This window comes from Caloenas nicobarica, chromosome 3, assembly GCF_036013445.1.
Source record: "Caloenas nicobarica isolate bCalNic1 chromosome 3, bCalNic1.hap1, whole genome shotgun sequence".
NCBI lineage: Eukaryota > Metazoa > Chordata > Aves > Columbiformes > Columbidae > Caloenas > Caloenas nicobarica.
The window spans coordinates 43,858,976-43,869,696 of record NC_088247.1 but is presented as its reverse complement, the minus strand read 5'-3'; positions in this window follow the sequence as shown (position 1 = coordinate 43,869,696).

The window sequence follows — 10,721 nt, the reverse complement described above, 5'->3', positions numbered from 1 at the left end:
AGATCGCCATTCTGCCACTTTATCCGCAAAGTTAAAACACACAAATGTATATTCAAAGCTGCAACCAAAGGGCTAAGTATTACACCTTCTAACTATTGCATCAGATTTCTCTTGGATTTAGAAAGCTGGTGAAAAAGCTCTGAGCAGTTATCTGTTGTCCTGTAAAGCAATGCAAAATATGCTATTTGCTAATTTGCAATTAATTCCCAGGAATATCTATTTTAGAAAAATATCTGAACTGCTTTAAAAATTGTTTCAGTGTTGCAGAACCTTTCAACTTGCTGAGTTGTTCCGGTGGCTGCTAACCACCGAGCTCTTAGCTATGAATTAATGTCTTATTTCCACTGTGATTTTTCTCTAATTCAGTTTTCAGACTGTCAGTTTAATGATATTACCGTCTGCTGGACAAAGAGCTTTTTCTTCTTTGTGTTTTTTTTCTTTTTGCTTGTGTTGATATTCATAAACTGACAAAATTAAAAGCTTCTAATATATTCTTTGCTAAAGAAAATAGATTCCATTGTGTGCTGTCCTTCCCTCGTCTCTCTCTCTGTGTCTGTTTTCCAGTCTTAAAATTCTCATCTTGCATTTAAATCTTCCGTGATTTCTGCTATGCTGTAAAAATGAGAACAAGGCACAATACTCCCTGTACTAAATAAAGATAGTATCTCTCCTCTTCCTCCTATTGGCATTATTGTTTATACACCTAAGGACTCTTATTAGCCACTTATCTGCACTGTCTCACCCGAGACCCTGTCATTATTTGATTTTCCACAACAACCTCTCTCTCTCCCTCCTCTCCAATCTTTTCCAAAGATCCTGAGACAGACACCTCCACTTCCTAGATATGGACTACAGTCCTTTTTTCTGGCTGCATGACTCTACCTTTGCCCAGTTATACTTGGACTTTTCTTCACAGAGGACTCTGACCAATCCTGGGTTTGTTTTTGGGGGGGGCTTGGGGATTTTGTTTGTTTGTTCTCACAGATGTGCAAGTGCTACGTGTGTAATTACCTCTCTTGGCTGGTTCTGCAGGATTTACAGGGATCCATTCAAGTCCTTTTAGTAGCAAATGTTTCTAGCCCTGATCTTTTGACAAGAACCAGGTAAAGGGAGGCGTGAAACCTGCAGTTACTTGTGCACATCTGAGGTGGCAGAAGTCTTTGTTAGGAGTTTCAGGGGTGGCTAAAGGGAACTGGTTTGGTTCAGCCATGGGCAGGACAAGGCAGCTGGCAGCAGCTTGAGAAATGGTCATTTCCAGAGCAAAGGGGCAAATCACTGTGAAATATATCACTAAGACTTTCTTCTTCCTTTGGATGCAAAACTTCTTTCTCAAACTGATTTTTTTCCTAGCAGCCTTTCTCATGTGTCCACTCTACTGAAACAGTTCATATTTCTTATACTTACATGAGCTGCAGTTCTCTGAGAGGGTATAAAGGGAGTGCCTGGTTTTTAAAGATAATTCAGAACTTTGGGGTAAGAATTTTTTTCTACAGAAGCTGAAATGGTAATCTTGATTCTGATGTTAGTCAATTGAGATGTGTCTTTGAAATGAGAGAAGTCAGCAATGTTTCACCAAAAGAGATTTCCATCAAATTTGAAATATTTTTGCACAAATTAAGTGTGGAAGGCAGTTGACAATAATTTCTGTCAGCACTACAGTACTGTTTTGTCTTCATTTCAAGACCCTTCCATTCAGTTATTTATTGCACATATACTATGAAAATTTACTACAAAAAATAGACTAACTCGGCAGTTAAAGCAAAGCGTGCATTCACACACTTATATGAGAGGGGAAATTTAAAAATATAGATAGATAGATAGATAGATAGATAGATAGATAGATAGATAGATAGATAGATAGATAGATAGATAGATAAGATAGATAGATAGATAGATAGATAGATAGATAGATAGATAGATAGATAGATAGATAGATAGATAGATAGATTTAGGTCACTACCTCTGCATATCAGAACCAGAACCAGATGTTATAATTTGAAAAGTGTGAACCAGAGGTGTCTGGTCATCTCTGCTTCAATATAGTTCAGCAACTGCCAGGGTTCTTTGACAGTTATTGTGACATTATGCATATTTGGCCATTTCTCTCTGTACTTCTTTCCTATTTCTTAAGTAGTATTCCCTGAAATGTCAGGGAGGTTTAAAACTGCGAAGATGTTAAGTGCTGTGAAACTTGGAGTAGGCAGTAAAATAGGTGTCACAGTTTCCTGTGCTCTTTAAAGTTCTTTCACACAGTGGGGTTTTGTTTGCTTGATTGTTTTCTCCTGGGTCACTGTCGTGCTGGTTTTTTATACTTAACATTTGTGTAAGCGTCGGGAGACGGGCACAGCCGCAGGCTGTGTGTTGGGTGTGACACGCTGCTCCCTTCCGTTCCGCCGAAGATCGCTCGACGAAGCGGCAGGTCCGCTGTCAGAAGTGGATGGGAGCAGAGCGGGGCTACAGGTGAGCTCTTGGCGGCCGGGGGGCGAGCACTTACCCCTCGGCCCCAGCGGGATGTTCCCTCCGGCGGGGACCTTTCGGGCGGCGAGAAGCCGGGGTCCGCAGGACACCTCGGCGGCGGCCTCTCGCCGGGACCCGGGCAGCGGGGCTCCGAGGGAGCCGGGAGGGGGGTCCGCGGGATCGGGACGGCGGGCCCCTGAGGCAGCGGGGGTTTGCGGGAGATGGGTCGCTGCGGCAGCAGAATGCGGGGTCCGCGGGAGCGGGGCGGGGGGGGAGCCGGGCAGGGAGGCTCGGCGGGAGCGGGACGGCGGGGCGCTGGGGCAGCGGGCAGGGTGGGTCCGCGGGAGCCGGGCCATGGGACGCTGCGGGAGCGGGGCAGCGGGGCGGCTCCGCCGGTGTGTCCGGGGCGAGGGAGAGCGCTCACCCAAGGAGCGCCCTGTGGGACTGACACGGCTGCCGTGGCTCTCCGATGCCGGACCGAGGATGATGCAATTTTCTAAACTTTTGTGCTCTGTATGCTATCAGCTGTGAGGGATTTCTTTCTTTTTTTTTTTTTTTTTTGTGTGTGTTTTGGTTTGGTTTTTTAATGAAAAAAAAAAATTGGGACTGATGCTTTTCTTTATTGGAAAGGTGTGCATGTGCCTTCAGTCGGTGTTGAAGAGGGTTAGTTGCCTGGGAGAACGGTGAGAGCTACTTTCTCTCCAAGCCTGTCTTGCGTGTAAAGATACTGTGGCATTATTTAAGGCAAAGTGCTTGGGATGGTGGTTTTATAAAGAAGAAAATAGGAAGGCTAAGAAAAGATTTGTGTGATATGACAGCTAGGTTTTAAGTCAGCAGTCCAACTTTTTAAAAGAATTCTCATTTTCCAATCTTTCTTACTCATTGGAATGAGTCAGAATGACCTTTTCTGCTGATCATTCATTCCCTCATATTTATTGAAGAAGACAATATCTTTCATTTGCAGCAGAAATTGAGTCAAATGAGGCTAAATGAGGCTCCTTTTTTTTAGGTAATTGTGAATAATCACCAAACATTAAAACCGGAGTTAAAAATCAGAAGGGGATTTCAAGTTTAAACAGTATTTCTCCTGACACTGTGCCTTTTTTTTCTTGCATCAGACTCATGTAAGGTCAAGTCATACCATGTGAAGAAAAATATTTTCTTTTAATAGTTTAACTCAGATTCATTCATCAGAGTTATAGAAATAAACATGTGCTTTGTAATGCCAGCTAAGGAGCAGCTAGGGATTTACTGAAAAATTCTGTGGAAGCAATTCTTTTATTGGATTTATATTGGTCTTACATAGAAATCTCCATGCAGAGCTTCTGCTAAAATGTCATTAAAATTCAATGACTCAATGAAAATGTTGTATACTGAGCAACATTTTCAGTATTTTCTAAGTTTCTGTCATCACATTGTCACCTGCCTACCAAAAAAAACCCCAAAAAACAAACAAACAAACAAAACCTACCAAAGGCATAGTTGTTTCTCTACACCACAGTGGTTTGTTAATCCAGGGTTATTATTTTGGATAGCAATATGAAAATTTTAATATTGGTTTGGAAAGTTGCAGTTGCCTTTGTTAAAAGTGGAAACCCAGATTATCTGCAGTTATCTGTGATACAACTGTGTGGGCAGCAGACTGCATGGGAAGCCAAGGAAAGGCAAGGAGAGTCTGTTGTGAGTAAAGGAGGAACATCCAGAAGGTTTCTTACCTCTCCTAATGGTAGACAGTGCACCATACACAAAGACTAAGTTAGATTAAACTTGACAAGGAAATGTGATATCACTTAGCTACGACCTGGTCTTGAGTTTTTGTTGATCAGATTGGTTATGTGGGGGCAAAGATACAGTGGGCCTGAACGTGTAGTGAAATAGGGGAATATAGAAGAAGCATGAGTAGCAATTCTCCCAGTTCTGTGACAACATCCCACTGAGTTAAAATAGCAGGACAAACCCTAAACAGGCCAGAGATTAGTGTTTCTGCATTCTCACTTATCTTGGTGTCCAGCTCATTGCTCATTTTGAAACTTAGTACTATGTCCAAGTAATGGAAAGTATCCTATATTCACTCTTATAAACAACCATGTAAACTGTTCAAACATATGTGCCGTTTCAAGTTCTTCAACCTGAGAGGATCTAAATGGATAATCTAAGCTGTGTAATGTTTAACTTGCATTTCCAGCACTGGTTTTATCATCATGGTGCAGATGGGCTTGTTGCGTGATGGTGAAAGGGCCTACCTTAGTGATGCTTTACAGAACTAAGGAAGGTATTCTGTGGCCCAAATTTCTTCTTCAGTTCTTAGGCAAAGTAGGTAGATATCAACTTAATTACTTTCATTCTCTTCTGTTCTTCATTTGAACACAGCTACTTTCACCCAGTTGTTAGTACAACCCAGCCTTGTTTATGAACAATCTCATTTATCTTATTTTATTTTATTTCTTCCTAGAAATAAGAAACAAAATTGTATCACTTGCAAGAAGAACATGGTTGATACACAGCTAAACTAGAATTTCTCTCAAATTTGTGTCAGCTAAGTAAATCGACCCATTCCACAGCTGCTATTCACTTCGACTACTTAGCAATAGCCCCTTGCCATGTGGTGCATGGCACACTGCCCGCAGCAAATAGACTGCAAATTTTCCAAGGGAAATATGGTCAGGACACTTTTGTTAACATAGCAGTGTCCCAGCATCATCAGAGTCTTAGCGTACCCATTCAAACTGATTTTTGATACAAGGCAACAGTTTTATTTAGGTGGAAGATGACCAGGCTAAACAGTGCTCAGAACACACTTATTTGAAACAATTTGTAGGTAGACTTTTTCAAGAAGCTTTAACAGTGAAATCTTCACAAACACCAGAAGAAGCAGAAGAAGGGAACCAATTTAGGTGTTTCAATATTTTGGAAGTAGATAGTGAAAAATGTTACTCAAAGGTAGGATATTTCAACATAAATCACAGTTGTTTCCTTAGACAACAACCTTAGACAAATAACTACTTAACTTTTTTCCACCTTTATTGCAACATCAGCGAAAAGGGAAAGATAATTCTTAGCATTCGTAAAGGGTTAGAAATTAGTTTAATTTAGTTTATTAGCTAAACTCAAATATTAGTTTGAGTTTAGCGATCGCATCTTGAAATGGGTATAGTAAATGTCATCAGTGTTCTCACTTGCTCCCTTGGCCAGGTTTCTGAACTGATTCAGAAAGCCAGAGGATTTCTGGATGCCCTACATTTTTACATAACTGCTTCAAACAAGTTTGCATAAATTTCAGATTTCTGCTCTTGAGTTTTGGTCTTCAGACTTGTCAGCTAAAGGCTCTTTTCCTTTCCCAAATCTCTCTTCATCCCTTCCTAATTTGTTCTCTTTTTTAAGTTTTATTTTCTTTCATACTATGTAAAATAATTTCTTTCCACAACAACAAAAAAGGATTAAAATGTATCAGTCATTTGCAGAATTCATGCCTTTACTGACCGGGATTCAGAACACACTTCAACACTAGAGAAGTAGTTTTAGAAAAGAAGTAATTTCACAGATTATTATTCCTCAACTTTGATCATGTGCTTCAAAACCAGAATAACTGTGTTTCATTTCCAGCTTCCCAAAACATGCTGAATATCATTCTCTACCTGCTTATACACAGCATCCTGCACTTCCTGAAATAGGCCCACTTCACATAAATTCCTTAATGACTGACAGTAATTCCTAGCTGAGAAAAATTAATTACTAGAGGAGGTCACTCTAAAAGCAATACACATCTTCTCCAATAAACATCAAAATATTAGTTCTTATAAATCCTTTATAATTGAACAAAGAAAACAGATCTAAGAGCTCAACCAGAATTAGTACCTAGTTTTAAATAGATTCTTGCAAGATATTTGTCTAAGATACTGGATGTCAAGAAGTTTGCCCTTATTTCAAACATTCCAAATATATTTTGATCTAATCACACGCTCTTCTCTTTCAATCTACAGTTGCTATTTTCTTCTCTACACTCTGATGGGGATACTTTCAAACATGGTCATATATTGGTTTAGACAGTCAATTCAAATTGTAAACAGCTGTTTCTAGAGAGATACAATGTACTAGAGAGGAGATAATCTGCCACACACAAGAGAAATTATCTAAAGCAAGCTATTTACACCATATTCACATCTGGTGGAAATCTAATGAGTTCTATGGTAGGGTTACCTCTGTCTTTTCCTGGACATATCCTTTCTTTTGTGCCAGAGACTGTCTCAGTAAAGCTGAGTAAATCTGTAGGAATCACCAGAGTTTCTTCTGCTGTCTAATTTCTAATCTTAAGTGTGTTCAAGCACAGAGGTCTCATTTTCAAGAACCCTGAGTTACTGTTTCATGTGTGAAAGGGAGACATTCAATCAAATGCTTTAGAAACTGGCTGGAATTTGATCTTACACTTCTTTTAAAAAAATTTATAATCAGGGATTTCCAATAAGTAATAAATATTGTAATGAAAATGCGCAGTAACTGGGTTAGAGTTAAGAGAAAGTGAAGTTTTCTGTGTGAAGAAGAATCAATGAATTCCCTAATGTGAATTACAAATACATTTGAAGATTTATGTGCTATTTGATCAAGCATGATAGTGTAAATAGTCATGTACATATTTATTTATCTTAATAAGGAATAAAAACAAAATAACTACTTAAGAACTTGTGGTCTATGACTATGAAAAAAGATCCTAAAAGCTGTTAAAGGCACTATAAAAACTCCTACCACCAACAGCCCAGGTGAGGGTTCATGTTTGCCCTGTACAAGCACAGGTTGCACCCATTGCTTTCTGTTTTTCTCAGTCTTTATTAGAACCCTTGTGACTATGCAGCATTGCAATTGAGACTATAGTGTATTTGTAAGATGTAGATTGAATACCAATATAGAGAATATTTTCTGTCTCTGGATCTTTTGTTGCTTTACTGAAGTGCAAGGAAAACTTCATATGTGTCCACACTTTACAGGTGGACTAGCTGAGCAACAAAGGACATCATAAATATGCCTGAGGCTGGGCACTGAATCAGTGGCAGAAGCAAGAATTAAATCCACATCTTCTAGTTTTTCTAGAATACAGGCAATGGAGAAAAGGGCAAGACAAAGGATCAAAAAGCATTGAGACAAAAATATGTCTTTCCCTAACTAAACAAGATAATCTTCTGACTCAACACATTCAAAGCTAATGCTAAAATCAGTAGCAAACCGTGAAATCTTGCAATGGCAAGATGTGAGCATGGCCTTCAGACAAAATCTGAACATGTCAAAGGCACCAGAGGAAGTGAGAATAGTTGTAAATTACACCAAAACTAATTCAAGCAATAATAAAATTCTATGGTTGAATATTCTCATGTAGAAGACAGTCTGTAACTGGATAGAACTGAATGAAAAGGTGGTGGTTTTTGGGTTTTTTGGGGTTTGTTTTTTTTGTTGTGGTTTTGGTTTGGTTTGGTTTGGGTTTTTTGTTATTTGATTAAGCTGTCACCAAGATTTATTCCTTCAGAATGCAAAAATTATAGATACAAGAAGCTACTCCTCTTGTTTGGTTTTGCCTCTGGTTAAAGTGTGTTCTGTTACTAAAAACAAATCAGAGTATGTGTGCACTCCTGTGATAGTCCCTGGCAGTTATGAGGAGGAATAAATTAATAGTACAAATTCCATCTGGTTTAAGTGTCTGAACTGCTTAGTAACAGATATTTAATAAGAAACACATCTGTACACAATAAGTGAAATTAGGCATCTTGTATAAACATTTTAGTAGTGTAACTTTTTAGTAGATACAGGAGAAATCTTAAAGACAGTCTTTAAGAGTCACAACAATTCTATGCAAATCTTTACACAGTTTCATTAGTGAGTTTGATCCAGACCTCAAGAAGAAGCCCTGCTCCATGCCCTAAATATCTGTTCTGCCATACTTAAGCAACTTTCTCTTTTCTCAGTTTTGGGGTGGTTTTGGGTTTGTTTTGTTTTGTTTTTAAATCAAGTTCACTGTCACAGTGAATTTATGTGCAGCTGGCTTCTGTGACCTTAAGTGATGAAAAACTACTGGTTTGGATTTCCCCTGTAATTCTAGTTCTTCATCTGATGGAATTTTGTCGATTTTACTGCAGATGGTGGCTTTCCACATCACAGAGGAAAGGACAGTATGCGTTGCAAGCATCAATATTCAGCATGTTACCCTGACTTCAGCATAGGTCTTGCTGCACTTGCAAGAGTTTGTTTCCTGGCCAGAGTTTATAGGAAGTGAGGTACAAGAAAGAGTTACGTGACAAGATCGTCAGGGCCCATGAGAGAACATCTCTTTGTTTATCTTCACAATGCTGTGGGGTTTGCTTCTATAGTTGAACTTATGCGTGCTAAGATGTTGTTCTTACTGACTCAGCTTTCCATCTTTGTATGGTAATAGCTTGTCAGAGGAAATGCGGACACAGAACAGATGTATTAAAAGCTTGAAGCTTCAGAGAGTATATTTTAGATTTTACTTTTTTGTCACTGAAAAAAAGTTGATGATATAATTTTTGAATAGTCTATCCTTTCAGGGATTATGTTAATTAAATTACAAGGCCTTATTTTCTGCTCCCTAGCTGAAATTTAAAGGGTGATATATGTCAGTAATTTTGGAGGCAAGTACTAAAAGAATGCTCTTTAATAAATCAGTTGAGAGGGGTTAGAAAAAAATAAGGACGTATTAGCTTTAAAGCTGGTCTCTTGTATCTGACACTCTACTTACAAAAATAAATTATTATCTTTTTCCCAATTCTTTCACAAAGTGTTAATCTTACATTTTCAGACAGACTTCTTTTTAATTGGCTGAAAAACTCCCATCTGTCTGTTTCACAAGCAAGATATTACTCATTTACTTCACAGAAGCTCAGCACTGAACAGGCATAATTTTCTTTTTAGCCCAATGTAACTTTTTATTATTAAATGATCATTGAATCAATCCCTCATTAGGAATTAGAAGTTATACCAATCACAGAACCAGTTTTGGATTTTCCACTTTTTTAATTCTTGAAAAGTGTGTGATTTTGCTATAATATATGTAAAAATCATGCCTCTAGTGTATCTTATAAACACTTTAGTAAGGCATGGTTTCAAGCATATTTGTGAAGATAAGTTGTTTTCACCGTGGTAGCCAGATCTATTTTGTCTTCACCAATATAAGTAACTCTGTGATCACGCCATTCACTCAGGATTAGTATGGAACAAATGGTATTTCACCATCAAAAGATACTTTCCTGTGTTATAGCTTTTCTGTGAAACATAAAGTTAGTAGAGTTCATGGTGGTCTGTGACTTAAATCCATTATGCAGGTGTAAAAATTACCCCCCTACTCAAGGAACAAATTGTTGCAGGTTTCTTCTCCGTAAACAACAGGAAACTGCTTATTTTTAAATTAGATTTTAAAAAATCTGTCCCTGCATTTTATTTTCATTAATTTTTCATATTTCTGGTAGCCTCCTGGACTCCCTGGTTTTGGCAAGTAAATTCAGTATTTATTACTTACTGTCTTCCTTCTATCTTGAACAGCAGCACCTTGCTATTGTTAATTTGATCTTATTGAGGGGCAGTGACTCATCATCACTTAGTAAAGACTAAAATCCAGTAAAAGAGTGATTTTATTCTCAAATGCATAAAGGAATTTTATAGTGTATAAAGGATTTTTTTACTTCACCTCAGGCTGCAATTTTGCTTTAAGATACGGTATTTACTGAAAAAACAATCAAATTTGCTAAAGACATACATTTAGCTCAAGTTAGGATTAAAAACACACAAGTATGATTTGCCTCTCAATTTCCTGCTTTTAAAGTTGCATATGGGTGTAACTGCAGGGCAGTGTTGTTCTTCAGTGCCTTATCTGAAGCTGCTGGACTCTCAGCAGGGCTTACTGAATTATTTTGAGCAGAGTGCCTCCATACACGTATTCAGTTCCTGCCAGCCTGAAGTTACACTAGGCAAATAAAGCAGAGACTCAGGCTGCAGTTGCATAGGTGAACTGGTGGGAAAATACGATCTCAGGAAAAATATATCATCTTTACTTGAGGAAATATAGGGTTGCATATCTAGACAATTAAGAATCTTAAATGTCAAGATTCTGTTCAGTGTATTATGGAAAATGAGTGTATGGGTCAGAAGACAGATATTAATGGTTTTGCTGCAACAGCTGGAGCTGTTGAAGAAACAGACTATACACATCAGCACCAATAGCTTTGTACTCAGGTATAACTTATAGCTGAGAAACTATAGGTTTCTCG